The sequence below is a fragment of the Pseudophryne corroboree genome, chromosome 3, assembly GCF_028390025.1.
Source record: "Pseudophryne corroboree isolate aPseCor3 chromosome 3, aPseCor3.hap2, whole genome shotgun sequence".
Lineage (NCBI taxonomy): Eukaryota > Metazoa > Chordata > Amphibia > Anura > Myobatrachidae > Pseudophryne > Pseudophryne corroboree.
In genome coordinates, this window is record NC_086446.1 from 274,707,170 (window position 1) to 274,731,096 (window position 23,927).

The window sequence follows — 23,927 nt, forward strand, 5'->3', positions numbered from 1 at the left end:
AGATGACAACTCCTTGGCCTTCTCCTCCGGGAGAAACACTTTTTTCCGTTCTGTGTCCAGAACCATCCCCAGGAACAGTAGACGCGTTGTAGGAACCAGCTGCGACTTTGGAATATACAGGATCCAGCCGTACTGTTGAAGCACTTCCCGAGCTAGTGCTACTCCGATCAACAACTGTTCCCTGGACCTCGCCTTTATAAGGAGATCGTCCAAGTACGGGATAATTAAAACTCCCTTTTTCCGAAGGAGTATCATAATTTCGGCCATTACCTTGGTAAATACCCTCGGTGCCGTGGAGAGAACAAACTGCAACGTCTGGAATTGGTAATGACAGTCCTGTACCACAAATCTGAGGTACTCCTGGTGAGGAGGGTAAATGGGGACATGCAGGTAAGCATCCTTGATGTCCAGTGATACCATGTAATCCCCCTCGTCCAGGCTTGCAATCACCGCCCTGAGCGATTCCATCTTGAACTTGAACCTTCTTATATAAGTGTTCAAGGATTTTAAATTTAAAATGGGTCTCACCGAACCGTCCGGTTTCGGTACCACAAACATTGTGGAATAGTAACCCCGTCCTTGTTGAAGGAGGGGTACCTTGATTATCACCTGCTGAGAATACAGCTTGTGAATCGCCTCCAGCACTGCCTCCCTGTCCGGGGAAGCTGTCGGCAAGGCAGATTTGAGGAAACGGCGAGGGGGAGACGTCTCGAATTCCAGCTTGTTCCCCTGAGATACTACATGTAGAATCCAGGGATCCACCCGTGAGCGAGCCCACTGGTCGCTGAAGTTCTTGAGACGGGCCCCCACCGTACCTGGCTCCGCCTGTGGAGCCCCAGCGTCATGCGGTGGACTTAGAGGAAACGGGGGAGGACTTTTGTTCCTGGGAACTGGCTGTATGTTGCAGCTTTTTCCCTCTACCTCTGCCTCTGGGCAGAAAGGACGCGCCTCTAACCCGCTTGCCTTTCTGGGGCCGAAAGGACTGTACCTGATAATACGGTGCTTTCTTTGGCTGTGAGGGAACATGGGGTAAAAATGCTGACTTCCCAGCTGTCGCTGTGGAAACGAGGTCCGAGAGACCATCCCCAAACAACTCCTCACCCTTGTAAGCTAAACTTCCATGTGCCTTTTAGAGTCTGTATCTCCTGTCCACTGCCGAGTCCACAATCCTCTCCTGGCAGAAATGGACATTGCGTTTATTTTAGATGCCAGCCGGCAAATATCCCTCTGTGCATCTCTCATGTATAAGACAGCGTCTTTAATATGCTCTACGGTTAGCAATATAGTGTCCCCGTCTAGGGTATCAATGTTTTCCGACAGGGAATCTGACCACGCAGCTGCAGCACTGCACATCCATGCTGAAGCAATAGCCGGTCTCAGTATAATTCCTGAGTGTGTATATACAGACTTCAGGATAGCCTCCTGCTTTCTATCCGCAGGCTCCTTTAGGGCGGCCGTGTCCGGAGACGGCAGTGCCACCTTTTTTGACAGACGTGTGAGCGCTTTATCCACCCTAGGGGATGTCTCCCAACGTGACCTGTCCTCTGGCGGGAAAGGGTACGCCATTAGAAACTTTTTAGAAATTACCAGTTTCTTATCGGGGGAAGCCCACGCTTCTTCACACACTTCATTTAATTCATCAGATGGGGGAAAGACCATTGGTAGCTTTTTCTCCCCAAACATAATACCCTTTTTTGTGGTACCTGGGGTAATATCAGAAATGTGCAACACATTTTTCATTGCCGTAATCATATAACGAGTGGCTCTATTGGAATGTACACTAGTCTCATCGTCGTCGACACTGGAGTCAGTATCCGTGTCGACATCTGTGTCTGCCATCTGAGGTAGTGGGCGTTTTAGAGCCCCTGATGGCTTTTGAGACGCCTGGGCAGGCACGGGCTGAGAAGCCGGCTGTCCCACATCTGCTATGTCATCAAACCTTTTATGTAAGGAGTTGACACTGTCGCGTAATTCCTTCCACATGTCCATCCATTCAGGTATCGACCCCGCAGGGGGTGACATCACATTTATCGGCACCTGCTCCGCCTCCACATAAGCCTCCTCATCAAACATGTCGACACAGCCGTACCGACACACCGCACACACACAGGGAATGCTCTGACTGAGGACAGGACCCCACAAAATCCCTTGGGGAGACAGAGAGAGAGTATGCCAGCACACACCAGAGCGCCATATACTGCAGGGATACACACTACACACAGTGATTTTTCCCCTATAGCTGCTCTAATACACAGTTTGCGCCTAAATTTAGTGCCCCCCCTCTCTTTTTTACCCTATTGAGCCTGGAAACTGCAGGGGAGAGCCTTGGGAGCGTCCTTCCAGCGCAGCTGTGAGAGGAAATGGCGCCAGTGTGCTGAGGGAGATAGCCCCGCACCCTTCCCGGCGGACTCCTCCCGCTTTTTTCAGGATATTTTTGGCAGGGGATTTTACACATATATAGTCTTACTGACTATATTATGTGTTTGTTTTTTTGCCAAGCTAAGGTACTCTTATTGCAGCCCAGGGCGCCCCCCCCCCAGCTCCCTGCACCCATCAGTGACCGGAGTGTGTGGTGTGCATGGGGAGCAATGGCGCACAGCTGCAGTGCTGTGCGCTACCTTAATGAAGACCGGAGTCTTCAGCCGCCGATTTCCTGGACGTTCTTCTTGCTTCTGGCTCTGCAAGGAGGACGGCGGCGCGGCTCCGGGACCGGACGACCGAGGCTGGGCCTGTGTTCGATCCCTCTGGAGCTAATGGTGTCCAGTAGCCTAAGAAGCCCAAGCTAGCTGCAAGCAGGTAGGTTCGCTTCTTCTCCCCTCAGTCCCTCGTAGCAGTGAGTCTGTTGCCACCAGATCTCACTGAAAATAAAAAACCTAAATATACTTTCTTTTCTAAGAGCTCAGGAGAGCCCCTAGTGTGCAACCAGCTCGGCCGGGCACAAAATTCTAACTGAGGTCTGGAGGAGGGGCATAGAGGGAGGAGCCAGTGCACACCAGGTAGTCCTAAATCTTTCTTAGTTGTGCCCAGTCTCCTGCGGAGCCGCTATTCCCCATGGTCCTTACGGAGTCCCCAGCATCCACTAGGACGTCCGAGAAATAATGATGATGTGACATCATGGCTCCTCATTCCCTTGTTGCGCAGCCAGCATTGCAGGGATAACCTCAGGTAGCTTGGTTATAGGGGACTCAGAGCCAGGGGAGAGACAGAATAGCCTTCACGGTTCACATCAGGGGCTAAGGGCAGTAGCAGCTGTGCAGCCCCAGGACATCGTGCCCTGGGAAAGACATCAGCTGCACTGCCTTACCTATGGCAGGTGAAGATTGTTTTTGCTTGTCCTCTTATGTTGTTCACAGACTGAGTATTAAAATAAACTATGTCTTATTAAGGCACTGGTTACATCTGAGCCAACTTGTCAGCTGATCAAAGTAGACAAATTGCACTGTTAGACTATGTAAAATCCAGGCATTATGTTATCCTAGATTATACCCCACTGGACATTGTCAAAGTTGAAAAATATTGCAGTACACACATCATATACAAACTACGCACAGATGGCCTCCGTGCGCGTACTTGCTCTGCTGTGCATGCGCACATTCGCAATTTGCGTATAGCCGCTCCCGCGGACCTGCGTATTAGCGCGTGGTATGAGTATTTACGGTAGAGTTTGTGAACACATGGAAAGCCATCAAAACACATTACATATTTAATCCAAATAGTGCACAATGTACACATAGTCTCCCTGCACCACATCAGAAAGTAACAGAAGTTTAAATAGTAACAGAACAAAGGGATTCACCTTTACAGGATAGGAGGGGACAGAACAAGGTTATAAGGTGGTGTTTGGTATCCAGCTGAAGGATATTTTAGGGGTAACATTCCGGTGTTGGTTTGAGGAAGATCGCATGTTCCTGCGGATAGTTATGTGCAGGAGCAGAATACAGATATAAACTATTTACTGTACATTATGTATGCGGCGGGAATCCAGAGGAGACCACCCACAAGAGCAGTTGGAACAGACATCGCCCACCTATTCAAACCGACCTATGACCTCTCCTGTACTGTAAATGACCATCCCTGTGTCCAATGGACAAAGAGATTACAGTATCCATTGTGTTATGTTTTGGATGAATTGTATAAAGAGAGCCTGCAGCAGGCCTGGTCAGACACAAGACTCACAAAGTTATCTATTAAGATGACCGAGGACCGGACCGGGTAGCGCGGCGAATCCAATCACGTATGTACCATTGAATGTAGCCATTATTCTGTTGTATTGTATTGTTTATATTGTAATACCCTTTCAGCAATAATACGCTGTGGGTGTCGGAACCCAGTGGTTTAGCCACAGACTGGTGTCGTGTCTTTCTTTCCCTGCTAAGGTTTAAAGTGTAATAGCATCACACTACATTGCTGCATAAGGTTTAAAGTGTATTCATTGGGTGTGTACGCGCTGTGTGTACTTTGTACCGTCAGCGCGGCGTTTGCACGCAAAGTCCGTACACGCTACGGGACTCTACGCTAACAGCGTAAAAAGTACGTAGAGTGTGTATTAAGTTTAGCGGCCGCAGCGGCTCCATGGTAAAGTGTATTTAAAGTGTGTATAAGGTATAGCTTTTCATTCCTGTATATAAATCAGCATTCTCATTTGGTGGCTCCGTCCGGTTTTCCACATACTCACAGCCTAACAGGTCACAGCAGACTTAATCTATCAGCAAAAGGGTGGACAGAAAGTATCCTACGTATCCTTTTCCAGGTCGATGGATACACTGAAAACCCTACTTATTTGCTGATTAGATGGCGTCTGCTCTGTATGGTTTGTAGAGATGCTGGTAGAACCCGTAAAGTAAACAGGAAAAAAGCTATTTAAAAATCTGTGAATTTTTTTTTGGGGCGCCAAAAGTGTACACAGCACCCATACTCTTTGTATACCCTCACATTGTTGCCATAACATTCAGATCGCTAGATTCATTTAGACCTGTGTGAAACCGGAGATATTTGTTGCTATATAGTTAAAACTAAAATAAATATTTAAGGAAGTAAGCGTAAAGCACAAACACAGTCTGGCCTAGTTGTAAAGGTTTATACAGAAAGAAACTGTGTTGTGTTTAGTGGGCAATAGTAGTTTTATTGCTCACGTTTATAGAGTTGTATGATTTGTGCTATTGCGGACGTACGGTTTTGTACACGTGTCTCGGACAAAGTACGGAACTGCACACGCGGCGTAAGAGACACGCACGGTCGTGTGTTTACGTAAATTGCGTAAGAGTACGGGCGCTAAGTACAAATTACACAATAGTTTGTTTAGTTTAAAGGTGGGACAGTAGCCACGCTACAATAGCACAAAACTACCCGGTTTCTAAAAAAAATTAGTATAAAAACAAAATTTAGTATAAATAATTTTTATTTAAATTGCCTCTGGGGGTAAACCTGCCAACCTGAATGAATCCAAATTTTCTGTACAGAAAAACAAAGTATATTTGAGTGAGCTAACGTAAGAGTGAACGTATTGAACCCCGGAAGCCAGGTCCCGTGGTACACCGAGTAAGTAGAGGCTTGGTGGCGTGAAGTGGCTGACTCACGTTAATATAGATTGAAATACACAAATCGTGAGGTGAGGAGCGTGATAGTGCATTGTATTGCGAAGTATTGAAGTAAAAAGGTTTTTGTATTACGCTCCGGGCTGAGGGTCGCAGTTTGTACAACGACCCGTGGTTGTACGGCAGATAGGTAACAAGTACCTATATGCTATGCAATTGTACCGCGCATTTGTGGGTGCGATATATATAGCGCAACTGGATACCCCTTTACGAGCTTTTGCGTAAAATCGCGGTACCATTAGTGCTGTATAGAGCATATGCAAGTGTGATTTGTGTATAAGGTTATAGGGAGTTTTCGCTGGTCTCTCTCAGGAAAATCTCCAGCGGTGTATATTTACTGGAATAGGTAAGTCACTCCTAAACACTTCCAGTAAATAGAAACCGATAGGGCCTCACTGGGTACGCGGTGGTCACTATTGGAGTGAGTCGTGGTACTCAGCGGAGAAGGAGCGAGTGAAAGCGATAGGTGTCTTTCACCGTCTATCTGCGGTGTGCAGTGGGGATTGCATTTATTGGCAAAAAGTTTGTGATGGGATCCAATTGCACAAGCAGTGGGCGTTCAGTAGCCAGGGTTCAGGCTGAAGAAGTGGGACCGAAAAGGTCAGATTTGCGACCGAGAGGGTCAGCAAGGTTTATTATGTGTGAAAAGTATGGTTCACACACGGAGGCTTTTTGTAATGAATGGGTATGTATGACTAACAAAGATAGGGAACCATTCCCTAGGGTGGGCAGCTTTGAACCAGAGGTACTGCGGAATGTAAGCTGTAAAATATGTCTTCTTAAATCCAGAAAACAAAGGATTAGACATAATGATTGTTTAATTTTATGGCAGCAAGAGGGGGATATGCAAAGGGAACAAATTCGCAAAACAGGTTCAAAACCTAGCGGGAATGAGAACACAAACACACCATTGTCGACACAGGTCGAAGGGGAAGAGATGGCTACAGTCAATGGTATATCCGTAAATGATAGTAGTATGAAGAAACAATGTATTAAGCCTAATTTTTGCAAGATATATCCTGTTTTGAAGTCTTTTCAAGGTTATAGGTCACAGGAAGATGAAGGATCCAGCCAAATCGCAGCTCTCCTCCAAGCAGTCACTTTGCAAGAAACTCAGGTGGGGCCTGTCCAACCAGGTAGTGCAGTAACAATATTCCCCAATGAAAGAGGTCACAGCTACCGGTAAGTATGAGACAGTTCATTGCACAGAGACAACAACACCTCACAGTAAACAGATTAGGAACGGAATGGTAGAATTACACCCTGTCTTGGAGATAGTAACTCCCAATGGGAGAACCGATAGTCAGGGAATAGTCCTCACCAGGAATAATGCAATGTATTGCCCGTGGCCCAGAGATGAGCTGCGATCAATCATTTCAGAATTTCCCGACCCTCGGAAGCATTTAGCCAGATGTCAAAAGTTTATCAGAGATACGGGTAATGCGTATGAACCGACAAACAAACACTGGCGGATATTTTTGAAAGCGTGCCTACCCCCTAATATTGACACCACAAAATGTATCACTGATTGTAGATTAGAGTCGGATAGTCCTATGACTGACAGAAACAATCAAGAAAATGTAGAACGAATTAATAGGCAACTAGAGTTGTGTTTCCCCATTAAGTGGAGAAGAATTTTCTCCATAAAACAGAGGGAAAATGAAACGACATCTGAATATTTCCATCGGGCCCTGCAAATAATGGATAGATACATTGGGGTATCAGATACAGGGAACGATGCAAATTACAGGGAAATGGCTGTCTCTGTGCTAATGGACGGACTCAAAAAGGCAGTTAGGGACAGGGTACAAGCATCTTTGCCTATATGGAGAGGGGCAACAGTAGCTTGTGTAAGAGCGTGTGCAATTGAACATCATAAGAATATTGTTAGGAGTAGAAAACAACAGGAGGAGAAGCTGAGGATTGAAAGTATACAGGCTCTTGCACCAAAGCCTCATCAACCTAAACCCCAAAACCCAGATAGTAAGAAAAGACCTAGGATATGTTACACTTGTAGGAAGGAAGGGCATTTTGCCAAAGATTGTAGATATAGTAGAACACATAGTCAATATAGACCCCTAGACATAGAAAACAAGCCACGTTATTAAACACATAGACGGGATCAAGGGACATATAGTAAGGAATCACAAGCCATATAGAAAACACAGATTCGGTTAATGGGAAGAACAGAATAAATGCAACTATACCCTTTTGACAGAACTTACTGGGGTTAGGAAGAGGTCTCTAAACTTTTACTTCTTTCTCTAGCAGAAGTGACCTCTAATTAACTTAACAGAAGGTTTGTTAGAGATGGTATACATATAGAGTGCTCCCGCCCAGGAAGCACAAAGTATGTTGGATACCCACGAAGACTAATGTTGCATTTCACTGTTCTAGATGCATGTCCATCACAGGTAGAGGAAATTATCTTCAAGATACCGAGTTCCCTATGAACTTAGAATGGACAGGACACTGGATTGATGGCTGGGATAGTCCCAGTAGAGAGATAACACACACAGAATTTTTTTTAAGGGAACACACCGAGTAGAGAATCATTCCCCGTAGTGCCCAAACCAGATGTCAAATTTTGTAAAATATTCTGTGCCTCTATAAATTTACCCGTTACTAATTTCTATGTGATCTTTCTTCAAAGTTTCCTCTTCATCTCTTACGTTCACCGACAGGATTACAGTTCAAACGCCACATGCCTACTCGGTCCTTCAGAGTACTGCCCAAATCCAGTATATCTTACCAGCATAGGGACACCAGTATTAATGCAGTGTGCCTGGTCATGCACAAAGGGTGGAGAATGAGAATACTGGTGAAGGGAGACTGTGCATAGACACTGATATGCATGATGGTGTGACAGCCTGATGGTGAACGCAAATCTGACAATTTTTTTTTTAATTATTTCAGAGCATATCTTCCAAGCTTAGCTGAGGCGGCACACTGTCTGACTCATCTGTGTAAAGAGGGTATGTGTAAGCTGGTGAGAGCCTACTGGTGTGCGCCAGGATTCTCTTCTCATGCAGGTAAGAGAGCAATGACATGTTTTACTTGCTTGAGGAAGAATATTGGAAAGTCAATACCAACAGAGCCATCCCATATCCCTCCGACAGACGGGCCTTTTCAGGTAATACAAATCGATTTCATACAGTTACCACCCTGTAGGAATTTAAAATATGTGTTAGTTTGTATTGATGTATTTTCCAACTGGGTAGATGCGTTCCCTGCTGCCACAAATACTGCTACGTTCACTGCAAAGAAAATTGTGCAGGAATTTGTGTGTAGAAATGGTATCCCTAGAATAATTGAAAGTGATAGGGGTACCCATTTTACAGGTGAAGTCTTTCAGGTCATGTGCAAACTGATGGGAATTAATAGCAAGCTGCATACTCCGTACCGTCCACAGGCGAGTGCAAAGGTGGAGAGAGTGAATAGCACTATTAAGAAGAACAAGCTGAGCAAATTAATGGCTGAAACTGGATTGTCGTGGCCAGAAGCTTTGCCACTAGTGTTGTACAGCATCAGAACCACTCCCAGGTCTCCCCTTAACCTATCACCCTTTGAAATTCTTTTTGGTCGACAACCTCATGTAGTGATAGACACCCAGGATGATTTGAAATGTAATAATGAAGTGACTGTGAAATATTTGCTTGGGATGAGCCAGCAGCTGAGAAATCAACAAAGAAATTTAAAGCTGGTGATTCCTGACCTACCGAACAGTAATTGTCATGACATTGAACCTGGGGATTATGTGATGATTCGAAATTTCTTACGCTCAGGTTGCCTCATAGACAGGTGGGAAGGACCGTATCAAGTCTTGTTAACCAGCACAACAGCATTGAAGGTCGCCGAAAGAGAGACTTGGATCCACTCGTCCCACTGCAAGAAGGTCGCTGACCCGGAGAGAACTCGTGACAAAGAGCAGAGTGTAGAGCATCTCGTATCGCTGGAGTGTCTGTTCCGGTAAAGTTGAGAGGCAGGACTGTTGAAGGGCATCTGAGCACAGAGAGTAACAAGAGCTAGAACGGTTGTCGTAACACTTTATTTTTTCACCTCCCCCTGCATTTTTCCTTTCTTTACTCCTTCTTATTTTCCTCCTTTCCCCTAACGAAATGGATCGATCACAAGAGACTGCGTTTCGGGTTCTGTTAGTAATTCTGGTTTTGATAAGGAATGGGTTCTGATGGCAAGTATGAATTTGTAGGATCTCAGGATCAGCGCATCACTTTAGTAAAGGCTGGCATCAGTAAGCGCTCTGGTAGTCGGGGAGCTCGGAGGCACTGTGAGGGGTTACTGTCTGATGAATATTGTATTTGTAGGAATTGTGAGAATATAGTTGAGGATGGGTGCATCCAGAGATGTCAGTCCAACCTTAATATCGACATGGACCGTAATCCGTTGAGTGATTACCACTCACTAGTGGGTAAGGTCTTAAACCAGACAGAATGCTGGGTGTGCTCACAGGTACCTCAAGGTCAGAGCAGGTCAGGATTAGTACCGTACCCTTTAGCAATAGATGAGGTACTCGAATTACGGGGTGGGAGACCGGTGGACAAGAAATTCAATATTTCTCTGACGTCCTAGTGGATGCTGGGAACTCCGAAAGGACCATGGGGAATAGCGGCTCCGCAGGAGACTGGGCACAAAAGTAAAAGCTTTAGGACTAGCTGGTGTGCACTGGCTCCTCCCCCTATGACCCTCCTCCAAGCCTCAGTTAGATTTTTGTGCCCGAACGAGAAGGGTGCAATCTAGGTGGCTCTCCTGAGCTGCTTAGAGTAAAAGTTTAAATTAGGTTTTTTATTTTCAGTGAGTCCTGCTGGCAACAGGCTCACTGCATCGAGGGACTAAGGGGAGAAGAAGCGAACTCACCTGCGTGCAGAGTGGATTGGGCTTCTTAGGCTACTGGACATTAGCTCCAGAGGGACGATCACAGGCCCAGCCATGGATGGGTCCCAGAGCCGCGCCGCCGTCCCCCTTACAGAGCCAGAAGAGCAGAAGAGGTCCGGAAAATCGGCGGCAGAAGACGTCCTGTCTTCAATAAGGTAGCGCACAGCACCGCAGCTGTGCGCCATTGCTCTCAGCACACTTCACACTCCGGTCACTGAGGGTGCAGGGCGCTGGGGGGGGCGCCCTGAGACGCAATAAAAATACCTTAGATGGCAAAAAAATACATCACATATAGCTCCTGGGCTATATGGATGCATTTAACCCCTGCCAGAATACATAGAAAACTGGGAGATAGGCTCCGCCCCCTTATCGGCGGCCTTATCTCCTCAGCACACTGGCGCCATTTTCCCTCACAGCTCCGTTGGAGGGAAGCTCCCTGGCTCTCCCCTGCAGTCACTACACTACAGAAAGGGTTAAAAAAGAGAGGGGGGGCACTAATTACGCGCAGTACTAAAGATACAGCAGCTATAAGGGGAAAAACACTTATATAAGGTTATCCCTGTATATATATAGCGCTCTGGTGTGTGCTGGCAAACTCTCCCTCTGTCTCCCCAAAGGGCTAGTGGGGTCCTGTCCTCTATCAGAGCATTCCCTGTGTGTGTGCTGTATGTCGGTACGTTTGTGTCGACATGTATGAGGAGAAAAATGATGTGGAGACGGAGCAGATTGCCTGTAATAGTGATGTCACCCCCTAGGGGGTCGACACCTGAGTGGATGAACTGTTGGAAGGAATTACGTGACAGTGTCAGCTCTGTATAAAGACAGTGGTTGACATGAGACAGCCGGCTACTCAGCTTGTGCCTGTCCAGACGTCTCATAGGCCGTCAGGGGCTCTAAAGCGCCCGTTACCTCAGATGGCAGATATAGACGCCGACACGGATACTGACTCCAGTGTCGACGGTGAAGAGACAAATGTGACTTCCAGTAGGGCCACACGTTACATGATTGAGGCAATGAAAAATGTTTTACACATTTCTGATAATACGAGTACCACCAAAAAGGGGTATTATGTTCGGTGAGGAAAAACTACCTGTAGTTTTCCTGAATCTGAGAAATTAAATGAGGTGTATGATGATGCGTGGGTTTCCCCCAATAACAACTGATAATTTCTAAAATGTTATTGGCATTATATCCTTTCCCGCCAGAGGTTAGGGTGCGTTGGGAAACACCCCCTAGGGTGGATAAAGCGCTCACACGCTTGTAAGGGCTCTACCCTCTCCTGAGATGGCCGCCCTTAAGGATCCTGCTGATAGAAAGCAGGAGGGTATCCTAAAATGTATTTACACACATACTGGTGTTATACTGCGACCAGCAATCGCCTCAGCCTGGATGTGCAGTGCTGGGTTGGCGTGGTCGGATTCCCTGACTGAAAATATTGATACCCTAGATAGGGACCGTATATTTTTGCCTATAGAGCATTTAAAAGATGCATTTCTATATATGCGTGATGCACAGCGGAATATTTGCCGACTGGCATCAAGTCTAAGTGCGTTGTCCATTTCTACCAGTAGAGGGTTATGGACACGACAGTGGTCAGGTGATGCGGATTTCAAACGGCATTTGGAAGTATTGCCTTATTAAGGGGAGGAGTTATTTGGGGTCGGTCTTTCAGACCTGGTGGCCACAGCAACAGCTGGGAAATCCACGTTTGTACCCCAGGTCGCCTCTCAACATGAGAAGACGCCGTATTATCAGGCGCAGTCTTTTCGTGGACAAGCGGGCAAAAGGTTCCTCATTTCTGCCCCGTGACAGAGGGAGAGGAAAAAGGCTGCAGAAATCAGCCAGTTCCCAGGAACAGAAACCCTCTCCCGCCTCTGCCAAGCCCTCAGTATGACGCTGGGGCTTTACAAGCAGAATCAGGCACGGTGGGGGGCCCGTCTCAATGAATTTCAGCGCGCTGTGGGCTCACTCGCAAGTAGACCCCTGGATCCTTCAGGTGATATCTCAGGGGTACAAATTGGAATTCGAGACGTCTCCCCCTCGCCGTTTCCTAAAGTCGGCTTTACCGATGTCTCCTTCTGACAGGGAGACAGTTTTGGAAGCCATTCACAAGCTGTATTCCCAGCAGGTGATAATCAAGGTACCCCTCCTGCAACAGGGAACGGGGTATTATTCCACATTGTTGTGGTACCGAAGCCGGACGGCTCGGTGAGACCGATTCTAAATCTAAAATCTTTGAACACTTACATACAGAGGTTCAAATTCAAGATTGAGTCACTCAGAGCAGTGATTGCGAACCTGGAAGAAGGGGACTACATGATGTCTCGGGACATCAAGGATGCTTACCTTCATGTCCAAATTTACCCTTCTCACCAAGGGTACCTCAGGTTTATGGTACAGAACTGTCACTATCAGTTCAGACGCTGCCGTATGGATGGTCCACGGCAACCCGGGTCTTTACCAAGGTAATGGCCGAAATGATGATATTCCTTCGAAGGAAGGGAATTTTAGTTATCCCTTACTTGGACGATTCCCTGATAAGGGTAAGATCCAGGGAACAGTTGGAGGTCGGTGTAGCACTATCTCAGGTAGTGTTGCGGCAGCACGATTGGATTCTCAATATTCCAAAATCGCAGCTGGTTCCGACGACTCGTCTTCTGTTCCTAGGGATGATCCTGGACACAGTCCAGAAAAAGGTGTTTCTCCCGGAGCAGAAAGCCAGGGAGTTATCCGAGCTAGTCAGGAACCTCCTAAAACCGAGCCAAGTCTCAGTGCATCAATGCACAAGGGTTCTGGGTAAAATGGTGGCTTCCTACGAAGCAATCCCATTCGGCAGATTCCACGCAAGAACTTTCCAGTGGGACCTGCTGGACAAATGGTCCGGGTCGCATCTTCAGATGCATCAGCGGATAACCCTGTCACCAAGAACAAGGGTGGTCCCTCCTGTGGTGGTTGCAGAGTGCTCATCTTCTAGAGGGCCGCAGATTCGGCATTCAGGACTGGGTCCTGGTGACCACGGATGCCAGCCTGCGAGGCTGGGGAGCAGTCACACAGGGAAGGAATTTCCAGGGCTTATGGTCAAGCCTGGAGACATCACTTCACATAAATATCCTGAAGCTAAGGGCCATTTACAATGCTCTAAGCTTAGCAAGACCTCTGCTTCAAGGTCAGCCGGTGTTGATCCAGTCGGACAACATCACGGCAGTCACCCACGTAAACAGACAGGGTGGCACAAGAAGCAGGAGGGCAATGGCAGAAGCTGCAAGGATTCTTCGCTGGGCGGAAAATCATGTGATAGCACTGTCAGCAATTCCGGGAGTGGACAACTGGGAAGCAGACTTCCTCAGCAGACACGACCTCCACCCGGGAGAGTGGGGACTTCACCCAGAAGTCTTCCACATGATTATAAACCGTTGGGAAAAACTCGACAGGTATTGCGCCAGGTCAAGGGACCCTCAGGCAATAGCTGTAGACGCTCTGGTAACACCGTGGGTGTACCAGTCAGTGTATGTGTTCCCTCATCTGCCTCTCATACCCAAGGTACTGAGATTGATAAGATGGAGAGGAGTAAGCACTATATTCGTGGCTCCGGATTGGCCAAGAAGGACTTGGTAACCGGAACTTCAAAAGATGCTCACGGAGAATCCGTGGCCTCTACCTCTAAGAAGGGACCTGCTTCAGCAAGGACCCTGTCTGTTCCAAGACTTACCGCGACTGCGTTTGACGGCATGGCGGTTGAACGCCGGATCCTGAAGGAAAAAAGGCATTCCGGATGAGGTCATCCCTATCCTGATCAAAGCCAGGAAGGATGTAACCGCAAAACATTATCACCGCATTTGGCGAAAATATGTTGCGAGGTGCGAGGCCAGTAAGGCCCGACGGAGGAAATTCAACTGGGTCGATTCCTACATTCCTGCAAACAGGAGTGTCTATGGGCCTGAAATTGGGGTCCATTAAGGTTCAAATTTCGGCCCTGTCAATTTTCTTCCAAAAAGAACTAGCTTCAGTCCCTGAAGTTCAGACGTTGTAAAAGGGGTACTGCATATACAGCCTCCTTTTGTGCCTCCAGTGGCACCTTGGGATCTCAATGTAGTTTTTTGGTTCCAAAAAGTCACATTGGTTTGAACCACTTAAATCTGTGGAGTTAAAATATCTCACATGGAAAGTGGTCATGCTGTTGGCCCTGGCCTGGGCCAGGCGCGTGTCAGAATTGGCGACTTTATCCTGTAAAAGCCCTTATCTGATTTTCCATTCGGACAGGGCGGAATTGAGGACTCGTCCTTAGTTTCTCCCTAAGGTGGTTTCAGCGTTTCACCTGAACCAACCTATTGTGGTGCCTGCGGCTACTAGGGACTTGGAGGACTCCAAGTTGCTAGACGTTGTCAGGGCCCTGAAAATATATGTTTCCAGGACGGCTGGAGTCAGAAAATCTGACTCGCTGTTTATCCTGTATGCACCCAACAAGCTGGGTGCTCCTGCTTCTAAGCAGACTATTGCTCGTTGGATTTCTAGTACAATTCAGCTTGCACATTCTGTGGCAGGCCTGCCACAGCCAAAAATCTGTAAATGCCCACTCCACAAGGAAGATGGGCTCATCTTGGGCGGCTGCCCGAGGGGTCTCGGCTTTACAACTTTGCCGAGCAGCTACTTGGTCAGGAGCAAATACGTTTGTAAAATTCTACAAAATTGATACCCTGGCTGAGGAGGACCTGGAGTTCTCTCAATTGGTGCTGCAGAGTCATCCGCACTCTCCCGCCCTTTTGGGAGCTTTGGTATAATCCCCATGGTCCTTTCGGAGTTCCCAGCATCCACTAGGACGTCAGAGAAAATAAGAAGTTACTTATCGATAATTCTATTTCTCATAGTCCGTAGTGGATGCTGGGCGCCCATCCCAAGTGCGGATTGTCTGCAATACTTGTACATAGTTACAAAAATCGGGTTATTATTGTTGTGAGCCATCTTTTCAGAGGCTCCTCTGTTATCATGCTGTTAACTGGGTTCAGATCACAGGTTGTACGGTGTGGTTGGTGTGGCTGGTATGAGTCTTACCCGGGATTCAAAATCCTTCCTTATTGTGTACGCTCGTCCGGGCACAGTATCCTAACTGAGGCTTGGAGGAGGGTCATAGGGGGAGGAGCCAGTGCACACCAGCTAGTCCTAAAGCTTTTACTTTTGTGCCCAGTCTCCTGCGGAGCCGCTATTCCCCATGGTCCTTTCGGAGTTCCCAGCATCCACTACGGACTATGAGAAATAGAATTATCGGTAAGTAAATTCTTATTTTCTAGGCCCCCTAGTTTGAAGCTCCACCAGTATCATGTAGACAGGTCCTTATTGTGTTTTAATATTTCCAATTACCGAAAACCGGGAAATTGGGAAGTGACGTGGAATAACCAGACAATGACCTTTTCACACCGAGCTGATAGGATACCCATAGACTCAGAACTTGTACGCCAAATAGCCAACAGTGGGAGGTATTTTCGGTATAGGTATACTCGTGAAAGCAAGACCATGTGGGTTGGAAAAGTATCACCAGGGTATTGTGCTCATATCATCCAGCCCGATACCTGTACTGAGCAGATGGGAGAACTAGGGATTGGTTTCTTCACTTGGAAAGTTTGCAATATGGTGATGTTATATTTTGTCCCCTATGTTCTCCCAGATGATGCCTATTTCATATGTGGGAGGAAGGCGTACAAGTGGCTTGCCCCAAGCTCAGAGGGATTGTGTTATATTGGGAGAGTACTGCCAGAGGTCATGACCATAACCCATGATAAGATGAAAGACGTTCATCGCAGTGCTCAGGCTCCTTATACTCATACTCACTATGAACACATCATCAAGAGACACCTCATAGATAGGACAGAGCATGCAGCCTCTGATTTGATCCACGAATCCACCGGGATTCAATTCCTTCTCGCATTAGACATCACCTGTACTGCCAGAGGAATTATAAATTATAGGTACATCCATGCGCTAGCGAACTTGATAGATAATATCACTGAGATGTATGACGACACCTTCAGGTATACAGGAAGGGAGTTAACAGCTTACAAGCAGGAACTGATTCAGCACAGGATGGTCCTTAATTATATCACAGCCGTGACAGGTGGGTACTGTGTTACTCTGGCAACTTAATATGGTGTGAAGTGCTGTACGTATATTACGAACAATACTGACGACCCCATGGAGATCATCGATCAACAGATGGATGATATCTTGCAGTTGAAGTGGGAGTTCAGGAGGAAGCACAACCTTACCTTAGCGACTGTGAGTAATGAACTGACCAGCTAGGTATCATGGTTGAACCAACGAAATTGGTTCTCAGGTTTAGGAGAGTGGGCTCAAAATGTTATTATGAGTGTAGGGAAGTTTCTCCTTTGTATCCTGGGAGTCGTCATAATTATTGGTTCGATATTTAGGTGTGTTTGAATTCTGATGCGGCGCAAGCACAGCACAAAGTTGATGAGTCTAAGGAGCGAGGGCGCTGTTATAGCAGCAGATTTAATTTATGACCCATCCATAGGGACAGTGTTATGATAAGGATTGCAAATGAATTTCATGGCCTGTTTCTTTCACCCGTTTTTCTTTTGTTTCCCCCTCTGCCCAGATATATCCATCCGGAAAAGACATCAGCCCTACCCAAAATGTTTATGTGAATGTATTTTAGATATGTGTCTTATCTTCATCTCTGCAACCTCCAGTTAACAGCACACATAGTCGACAGGTGATATCCACATATACTAGCACTCACATATGTTCCCCTCCATGTATCATCAACTAAATGTGCACCCCATTTGTTGGAACAAGAAGCCGAAAAGAGCTCGGTAGTGTTTGTTGGCCCATTTACAGACCCTTAGTACGGGATGAGAAGGATTTAATGTATACTTCGCAATACCTCGAAGCTTATTTAGAACATATACGGCACGATGATACATGCCCCTCAGACATGGATTCATACATACATGCTTTCTACTATCCCACTAGGTAATACATTTCCCACCTACAACTCTCCCCCGACCATCCCAACTTCTGTAGATATGGTGTAGATATTTTTCTGTTTAGTGATTTGATAGTGGCAGTTATTGGTGACTGCCAAAGGGTGGACTGTCAAAGTCGAAAAATATTGCAGTACACACATCATGTACAAACTACGCACAGATGGCCTCCGTGCGCGTACTTGCTCTGCTGTGCGTGCGCATATTTGCAGTTTGCGTATGGTCGCTCCCGCGGACCTGCGTATTAGCGCGTGGTATGAGTATTTACGGTAGAGTTTGTGAACGCATGGAAAGCCATCAAAACACATTACATATTTAATCCAAATAGTGCACAATGTACACATAGTCTCCCTGCACCACATCAGAAAGTAACAGCAGTTTAAATGGTAACAGAACAAAGGGATTCACCTTTACAGGATAGGAGGGGACAGAACAAGGTTATAAGGTGGTGTTTGGTATCCAGCTGAAGGGTATTTTAGGGGTAACATTCCGGTGTTGGTTTGAGGAAGATCGCATGTTCCTGCGGATAGTTATGTGCAGGAGCAGAATATAGATATAAACTGTATTTACTGTACATTATGTATGCGGCGGGAATCCAGAGGAGACCACCCACAAGAGCAGTTGGAACAGACATCGCCCACCTATTCAAACCGACCTATGACCATCCCTGTGTCCAATGGACAAAGAGATTACAGTATCCATTGTGTTATGTTTTGGATGAATTGTATAAAGAGAGCCTGCAGCAGGCCTGGTCAGACACAAGACTCACAAAGTTATCTATTAAGATGACCGAGGACCGGACCGGGTAGCGCAGCGAATCCAATCACGTATGTACCATTGAATGTAGCCATTATTCTGTTGTATTGTATTGTTTATATTGTAACCCCCTTTCAGCAATAATACGCTGTGGTGTCGGAACCCAGTGGTTTAGCCACAGACTGATGTCGTGTCTTTCTTTCCCTGCTAAGGTTTAAAGTGTAATATCATCACACTGCATTGCTGCATAAGGTTTAAAGTGTATTCATTGGGTGTGTACGCGCTGTGTGTACTTTGTACCGTCAGCGCGGTGTTTGTACGCAAAGTCCGTACACGGTACGGGACTCTGTACGCTAACAGCGTAAAAAGTACGTAGAGTGTGTATTAAGTTTAGCGGCCGCAGCGGCTCCATGGTAAAGTGTATTTAAAGTGTGTATAAGGTATAGCTTTTCATTCCTGTATATAAATCCGCATTCTCAACATCCTCTTCAGTACAGGTAATGACAATTGCAAGCAAGTCTTAATATTACATACTGTTAAAATAATCACTGATTGCATAGAGTTCAAATGCAGATAGAGTGGAGAGTGAAGGGTCTCTATAGTCATGAAGCACGGTCTTTCTCTGACGTCCTAGTGGATGCTGGGTACTCCGTAAGGACCATGGGGAGTAGCGGGCTCCGCAGGAGACTGAGCACTTCTTTAAAGAAAAGATTAGGTACTACATCTGGTGTGCACTGGCTCCTCCCTCTGTGTCCCTCCTCCAGACCTCAGTTAGAATCTGTGCCCGGCCTGAGCTGGATGCACTTAGTGGGCTCTCCTGAGTTCACTAAAAAGAAAAGTATTTGTTAGGTTTTTTATTTTCAGTGAGATCTGCTGGCAACAGACTCACTGCTACGTGGGACTTAGGGGAGAGAAGCAAACCTACCTGCTTGCAGCTAGCTTGTGCTTCTAGGCTACTGGACACCATTAGCTCCAGAGGGATCGAACACAGGGCCCGACCTCGATCGTCCGTTCCCGGAGCCGCGCCGCCGTCCCCCTTGCAGAGCCAGAAGACTGAAGAAACCGGAGGAAATCGGCGGCTGAAGACTTCGGTCTTCAATAAGGTAGCGCACAGCACTGCAGCTGTGCGCCATTGCTCCCACAGCACACCACACGCTCCGGTCACTGGTGGGTGCAGGGCGCTGGGGGGGGGGGGGGGGGGCGCGCCCTGGGCTGCAATTAACATACCTTTTGGCAATAAAAAGCACATAATACAGTGTTTAACACTGTATATGTGCAGAAACCCCCGCCATTAACGTTATAAAAAGCGGGAGAAGCCCGCCGTTGAAGGGGCGGGGCTATCTCCCTCTGCACAGCCAGCGCCATTTTCTCTTCACAGCTCCGCTGGAAGGACGCTCCCCAGGCTCTCCCCTGCAGTATACACTACAGAAAGGGTAAAAAAGAGAGGGGGGGCACATAAATTTAGGCGCAAATTGTGATATAAGCAGCTATAGGGGGAAAATTCACTTTGTGTATAGTGTCTATCCCTCTGTTATATAGCGCTCTGGTGTGTGCTGGCATACTCTCTCTCTGTCTCCCCAAAGGACTTTGTGGGGTCCTGTCCTCAGTCAGAGCATTCCCTGTGTGTGTGTGTGCGGTGTGTCGGTACGGCTGTGTCGACATGTTTGATGAGGACGCTTACGTGGAGGCGGAGCAGGTGCCGATAAGTGTGATGTCGCCCCCTGCGGGGCCGACACCTGAGTGGATGGATATGTGGAAGGTATTAACCGACAGTGTCAACTCCTTGCATAAAAGGTTCGATGACGCAGCTTTGGGACAGACGGCATCTCAGCCCGCGCCTGCCCAGGCATCTCAGAGGCCGTCAGGGGCTCAAAAACGCCCGCTACCTCAGATGGCAGACACAGATGTGGACACGGAGTCTGACTCCAGTGTCGACGAGGATGAGACAAATATACAATCCACTAGGGCCATCCGATGCATGATTGCGGCAATGAAAAATGTGTTGCACATTTCTGACATTAACCCGGTTACCACAAAAAAGGGTATTATGTTTGGGGAGAAAAAGCAGCCAGTGACTTTTCCCCCATCTGATGAGTTAAATGAATTGTGTGAAGAAGCGTGGGGTTCCCCAGATAAGAAACTAGTAATTTCTAAGCAGTTACTAATGGCGTACCCTTTCCCGCCAACGGATAGGTTACGCTGGGAGACATCCCCTAAGGTGGACAAGGTGCTCACACGCTTATCAAAAAAGGTGGCACTGCCGTCTCAGGATACGGCCGCCTTAAAGGAGCCTGCAGATAGACTTCAGGATAGCCTCCTGCTTTCTGTGTATACACACTCAGGTACTATACTGAGACCTGCTATTGCTTCAGCATGGATGTGTAGTGCTGCAGCAGCGTGGTCTGATTCCCTGTCTGATAACATTGATTCCCTTGACAGGGACACTATATTGCTAACCATAGAGCATATTAAAGACGTAGTCTTATATATGAGAGATGCACAGAGGGACATTTGCCGGCTGGCATCTAGAATTAATGCGATGTCCATTTCTGCCAGGAGAGTATTATGGACTCGGCAGTGGACAGGTGATGCTGATTCTAAAAGGCACATGGAAATTGTGCCTTATAAGGGTGAGGAATTGTTTGGGGACGGTCTTTCGGACCTCGTATCCACAGCAACAGCTGGGAAGTCGACTTTTTTACCTCCGGTTCCCTCACTGCCTAAGAAAGCACTGTATTATCAAGTACAGTCCTTTCGGCCTCAGAAAGGCAAGCGGGTTAGAGGCGCGTCCTTTCTGCCCAGAGGCAGGGGTAGAGGGAAAAAGCTGCACCATACAGCCAGTTCCCAAGAACAAAAATCCTCCCCTGCTTCCACTAAGTGCACCGCATGACGCTGGGGCTCCACATGTGGAGCCAGGTGCGGTGGGGGCCCGTCTCCGGAACTTCAGAGACCAGTGGGTTCGCTCACAGGTGGATCTCTGGGTTCTACAAGTGGTATCTCAGGGATACAAGCTGGAGTTCGAGACGTCTCCCCCTCGCCGTTACCTCAAATCAGCCTTGCCAGCTACTGCCCTGGACAGGGAGGTAGTACTGGCGGCAATTCACAAGCTGTACCTCCAGCAGGTGATAATCAAAGTTCCCCTCCTTCAACAGGGATGGGGTTACTATTCCACAATGTTTGTGGTACCGAAACCAGACGGTTCGGTGAGACCCATTCTTAATTTGAAATCCTTGAACACTTATATAAGGAAGTTCAAGTTCAAAATGGAATCGCTCAGGGCGGTTATTGCAAGCCTGGAAGAGGGGGATTACATGATATCACTGGACATCAAGGATGCTTACCTACATGTCCCCATTTACCCACCTCACCAGGTGTACCTCCGTTTTGTGGTACAGGACTGCCATTACCAATTCCAGACGTTGCCGTTTGGTCTGTCCACGGCACAGAGGGTATTTACCAAAGTAATGGCCGAAATGATGATACTCCTTCGAAAGAAGGGAGTTATAATTATCCCGTACTTGGACGATCTCCTTATAAAGGCGAGGTCCAGGGAGCAGTTGTTGGTCGGAGTAGCACTAGCTCAGGAAGTGCTACAACAGCACGGCTGGATTCTGAATATCCCAAAGTCGCAGCTGGTTCCTACGACGCGTCTGCTGTTCCTGGGTATGATTCTGGACACAGAACAGAAGAAGGTGTTTCTCCCGGAGGAGAAGGCCAAGGAGTTGTCATCTCTGGTTAGAGACCTCCTAAAACCAAAACAGGTGTCGGTGCATCACTGCACGCGAGTCCTGGGAAAGATGGTAGCTTCTTACGAGGCAATTCCATTCGGCAGGTTCCATGCAAGGATCTATCAGTGGGATCTGTTAGACAAGTGGTCTGGATCGCATCTTCAGATGCATCGGCTGATCACCCTGTCCCCGAGGGCCAGGGTGTCTCTGCTGTGGTGGCTGCAGAGTGCTCATCTTCTCGAGGGCTGCAGATTCGGCATACAGGACTGGGTGCTGGTGACCACGGATGCAAGCCTCCGAGGTTGGGGGGCAGTCACTCAGGGAAGAAACTTCCAAGGACAATGGTCGAGTGAGGAGGCTTCCCTACACATAAATATTCTGGAACTAAGGGACATTTACAATGCCCTAAGTCAGTCAAAACCCCTGCTTCAAAACCAGCCGGTGCTGATTCAGTCAGACAACATCACGGCGGTCGCCTATATAAACCGACAGGGCGGCACAAGAAGCAGGATGGCGATGGCAGAAGCCACAAGGATTCTCCGATGGGCGGAAAATCACGTGATAGCACTGTCAGCAGTGTTCATTCCGGGAGTGGACAACTGGGAAGCAGACTTCCTCAGCAGGCACGACCTCCACCCGGGAGAGTGGGGACTTCATCCAGAAGTCTTCCAGCTGATTGTAAATCGTTGGGAAAGGCCACAGGTGGACATGATGGCGTCCCGCCTCAACAAAAAGCTAAAAAGATATTGCGCCAGGTCAAGGGACCCTCAGGCGATAGCTGTGGATGCTCTAGTGACACCGTGGTTGTACCAGTCGGTTTATGTGTTCCTTCCTCTTCCTCTCATACCAAAGTTACTGAGGATAATAAGAAAGAGAGGAGTAAGAACTATACTCATCGTTCTGGATTGGCCAAGAAGGACTTGGTACCCGGAACTACAAGAAATGATCTCAGAGGACCCTTGGCCTCTGCCTCTCAGACAGGACCTGCTACAGCAGGGGCCCTGTCTGTTCCAAGACTTACCGCGGCTGCGTTTGACGGCATGGCGGTTGAACGCCGGATCCTGATGGAAAAGGGCATTCCGGTTGCAATCATTCCTACGCTGATAAAAGCTAGGAAGGATGTGACAGCAAAACATTATCACCGCATATGGCGAAAATATGTTGCTTGGTGTGAGGCTATGAAGGCCCCAACAGAAGAATTTCAGCTGGGTCGATTTCTGCACTTCCTACAGTCAGGAGTGACTATGGACCTAAAATTGGGATCCATTAAAGTCCAGATTTCGGCCCTGTCTATTTTCTTTCAAAAAGAACTGGCTTCGCTGCCTGAAGTTCAGACGTTTGTTAAGGGAGTGCTGCATATTCAGCCCCCTTTTGTGCCTCCAGTGGCACCTTGGGATCTCAACGTTGTGTTGGATTTCCTAAAATCACATTGGTTTGAGCCACTTCAGACCGTGGAGTTGAAATATCTCACGTGGAAAGTGGTCATGCTTTTGGCCTTGGCTTCAGCTAGGCGTGTGTCAGAATTGGCGGCTTTGTCATGTAAAAGCCCCTATCTGATCTTCCATATGGACAGGGCAGAATTGAGGACTCGTCCCCAATTTCTCCCTAAGGTGGTATCAGCGTTTCATTTGAACCAACCTATTGTGGTGCCTGCGGCTACTCGGGACTTGGAGGCTTCCAAGTTGCTGGATGTAGTCCGGGCCCTGAAAATCTATGTTTCCAGGACGGCTAGAGTCAGAAAAACTGACTCGCTGTTTATCCTGCATGCACCCAACAAGCTGGGTGCTCCTGCTTCTAAGCAGACTATTGCTCGCTGGATCTGTAGCACGATTCACCTTGCACATTCAGCGGCTGGACTGCCGCATCCTAAATCAGTAAAAGCCCATTCCACGAGGAAGGTGGGCTCTTCTTGGGCGGCTTCCCGAGGGGTCTCTGCTTTACAACTTTGCCGAGATGCTACC

General features: G+C 47.6%; 1 protein-coding gene across 5 annotated transcripts in view; it reads left to right on the plus strand.

Annotated features, from left to right (window-relative positions):
- RAD21L1 (RAD21 cohesin complex component like 1) overlaps window positions 1-23,927 on the plus strand; it is a 619,411-nt gene that overhangs the window by 97,878 nt on the left and 497,606 nt on the right. The window lies entirely within an intron of this gene.